This window comes from Periplaneta americana, chromosome 13 (assembly GCF_040183065.1).
Source record: "Periplaneta americana isolate PAMFEO1 chromosome 13, P.americana_PAMFEO1_priV1, whole genome shotgun sequence".
Classification (NCBI taxonomy): domain Eukaryota; kingdom Metazoa; phylum Arthropoda; class Insecta; order Blattodea; family Blattidae; genus Periplaneta; species Periplaneta americana.
This window is the reverse complement of record NC_091129.1, coordinates 144,550,333-144,554,075: the sequence shown is the minus strand read 5'-3', so window position 1 is coordinate 144,554,075 and position 3,743 is coordinate 144,550,333. Positions and strand designations below refer to the sequence as shown.

The 3,743-nt window shown below is 33.8% G+C and overlaps 1 non-coding gene across 1 annotated transcript; it reads left to right on the top strand.

The window, feature by feature from the left end:
- The first annotated feature begins 1,287 nt into the window (after window positions 1-1,287).
- On the top strand, window positions 1,288-1,377 carry TRNAY-GUA (transfer RNA tyrosine (anticodon GUA)). Its single transcript is given in 2 exon segments — window positions 1,288-1,324; window positions 1,342-1,377. It is a non-coding gene; the product is annotated as a tRNA-Tyr (tRNA).
- Window positions 1,378-3,743: the final 2,366 nt, after the last annotated feature.

Below are 3,743 nucleotides of genomic sequence, written 5' to 3'. Positions count from 1 at the left end.
TCTTGCATCATATTGTAGATATTACATGCATAAATACACACAAAAAATTTCATCACAGAATGTTGGACAGTTTTTAAGTTATGTGGGAAATGCTTCATCACTGCACAGTGAACTGAATTTTGAAAAAAAAAACAAAAAAAAAAACAAAAATGTAAATAATTTTTTTAATCGTAAAAATATTTTTCTCGTATAGCAGAAGGACAGTGTTTTACACATACTAATTTTCATTATTGTACAAAATACAGTAATGGAGAAAAAAATGTTGAATATTTTCAAAATTTTACTGCTGTAAGCTGTACCTAACCCCTTAAGAGACCATCACAACTATTATCACCAACACTGCGATCATTATCATCACCACTTTTATCACCAGTAGACCACATTAACACAACCACGCAAACTCCATTACTATTTTCACCATCACTACAGTCCACACCTGTGGAGTAACGGTCAGCGCGTCTGGCCGCGAAACCAGGTGGCCCGGGTTCGAATCCCGGTCGGGGCAAGTTACCCGGTTGAGGTTTTTTCCGGGGTTTTCCCTCAACCCAATACGGGCAAATGCTGGGTAACTTTCGGTGCTGGACACCGGACTCATTTCACCGGCATTATCACCTTCATTTCATTCAGACGCTAAATAACCTAGATGTTGATACAGCGTCGTAAAATAACCCAATAAAAAAAACCATCACTACATTTATCACCGTGACTATAAATCCCCGCAATAACTATCGCTGACATTATCTCCACTACTAAAACTATCACCATTATAACGGTCACCACCATCCTCACTACAATAATTATTATGATGAGTAGTACATTACCACACCACCACCATAATTATCATAATTGCACCTCCACCTTCAAGATTACCGGGGCTAATAGGCTCTCTTCATCTGTGTGTACCTGTTATTGAACGACCGTTACCATGTCTATCTGGATCTCCTCAGGATTTACTTTATCTGCCCTCTTCAACTTCGAATGGAATGTGAAATGCTTACGGCACACATTTTAGACTTTAACGCTGACCAAGGAAATCAACGACTCTGAAAGTTAAGCAGTATTCCGTTCACCTCGAACAGTTGCGCTCTCTCTCTCTCTCTCTCTCTCTCTCTCTCTAACAGCTCGTACTTGCGTTCAAATATCGCCGTTTTATATCATGATACAATGCTTGGTCAGTCCATTTAATGCTTTAAAAGAACCGGACTTGGACATCGACCTACATGATTTCGACCTTGTTTGATGATGTAACTCGTAGAAGTATTGCAGAATGAACTACTTTTTCTCGTTCCTCTGGTAGCTCAGTTGGTAGAGCGGTGGACTGTAGAGGTATTGCAAATGGTTATCCATAGGTCGCTGGTTCAAATCCGGCCCGGAGGATTTATTTTTTTCCCTAATTCCTACTTAATTTCTAGAGTAGAGTTCTGAAATATGTTTTTATTTCAGAATAACTCGTTAAATTGTGTATTTTATTATTTATTTATTTATTTAAATTTAAATATACAGAATAAAGAATATAATTACAAACAAACAAGAGAAATAGAAATAAAATAATACAAACAATATAAAAAAAGGAGATACAGTAGTATTAACAAAATTTGAGACCGAAGAGCAGCGCTCGTGTTTGGTCGCAGTTCAGATATAATATTAATAGGCCTATAAGAGAATATAAAATAAAATAAAATAGGAAATAGAATTAAAATTACAGTTACAGAAATTATATAATACAATATTAATATAAGATAAATACAGAAAATAAAAAAATTATAATAATAAAAATAAATAAGTAAAATAAAATAGGAACTAAAATTTAAATTCCAGCGGCAATGGAATTATATAATATAATATTAACACTAGAGAAGAATAACATCGCACGTGAAAAGTAGGGCTATATATATATATATATATTTCAAAATTATAGAATACAAATATTATATAGGTTCATTAATTCATACACATAGGCTATAAATTTATTTAATCAAATTGAAGATATTAACACGTTTCTAATTTTCTTGTTATATGTTAGTGGGTTACATGTTAGAAGTTCTGGGTGTAATTTAGTTAAAGCATTATACAACCGAGGGCCAAAATTATTGCTATGCTTTAGACCAGCAGATGTGAGACATTTAGGTACTACTAATGTTGAATTAATACTTTGGAATTCCAATTCTCCTTCTTTTGACTGATAAATATTTGAATAGTGTTTGTAGTTCAGATCAGAACGTGGAATGAAGAATATAGCAAACACACACTAGAAGTGACTGCATTATCATTGTGTGTGGTTCCCCTTCGGTCAACCCAGTGGCAAGCGGTTCATTGACGATAGCGTAATTATTGTGGGTGGGGAAGAAGACTCATTCCCCTAACTGTGTTGTGTCACACTGTGGTACTCATTCACTTTTAGTAGCGCCACAGTCATTCACAAATTGAAGAATGTTCTTATACTTTGAGAGAATTATCCACATAAGCCTACTTTGATAAATGAGTTCAACAAATTTAAATACGTGTTCTTCTTTTCTGATATTATAAGACTTCAGAGCTTGGTTACTTTTTATTCTTTGCCGTTATATGAAGGATATAATATAGGGGAGACTGTTGTACCTTTAGCATAGTGTACCTTTGAACATTTTTTGTTTTTTTTTTTATTTTTTCTGCTACCTACAGGACTCAAAATGAAGTAGATTGTAGAGAAAGCCGCTAAGTAGCTCTGGTCGTAGTTTCAGTTTGATTTATTGCAAAGTGTGAGTTCCGTGGGCAAAAGAAGTTTTTTTAGTACCAAAAGTAAACATTTCGTTCATTGATGTATGTTTTCTAACACAAAACCAGATTGCATTTGTTAATATCTTTCAAGTACGGTGTGTTCCCTATCATCTGGTGAGTAATAACATATTTTAATTTTCATGATTTATTTGACTCTCTAGTTTTCGGAGCCATATTTGTTTAAACGTGCACCCTCTTGTACCTTTGAACACAAAACATCTTGTACCATGGAACATGTTCCAAATTACGCGATACTATCGGTTTTTGTTTTTCTTTTCTTTTAAGGTCATGTCACGACGTAAGTCTGGAATTAAAGAGGTCCCCAATTGATTCGAATGTCTTCAAGAAAGCTGTTGAAGCAGTTATTGCTTCTCAGGAAATAAAATCTCAATCAGAGAAGTCTGCTCTGGTTTATGATTGAAAATACATTTTAAATATGATTGACAGTTTTTACAGCTATATTCCCACCTATATTACATGTGTTCCAACTTACAAGAGGGTATGTTCCAAGGTACATGATCCTGTTGTACCTTTGAACACATTACATATCTCTTCATTTTATTTTTTCCATCCTTAATAGATCTGTAAAGCAGGAAAATACATACAGAAAGTTGTAAAGGAATCTTCAATAATTATTTCAAGCATTTTTTCATTTAAAAAATTTCATTTCCCAAAATTAAAAAAAATAAAATGTGAGAAGTGTTTAAAGGTACAACAGTCTCCCCTACTGTAATTATAGTATTGTAATAACAACACTACATCTCCAGAAAGTTATAGGCCCATATCACGTCTACCAGTCTTCTCCAAAATCTTTGAAAAAGTAATGTATAAAAGATTATATCATCATCTAGAAAGATACAACGTTTTAGTCCCAGAACAATTTGGATTTAGGAAAAATAAAGGCACGGAAAATGCAACATTTAGTTTAACTGACAAAATTCTGGAGGCAGTTAATAAAAAATTACAAGTTGGGGGGGGGATTTTCT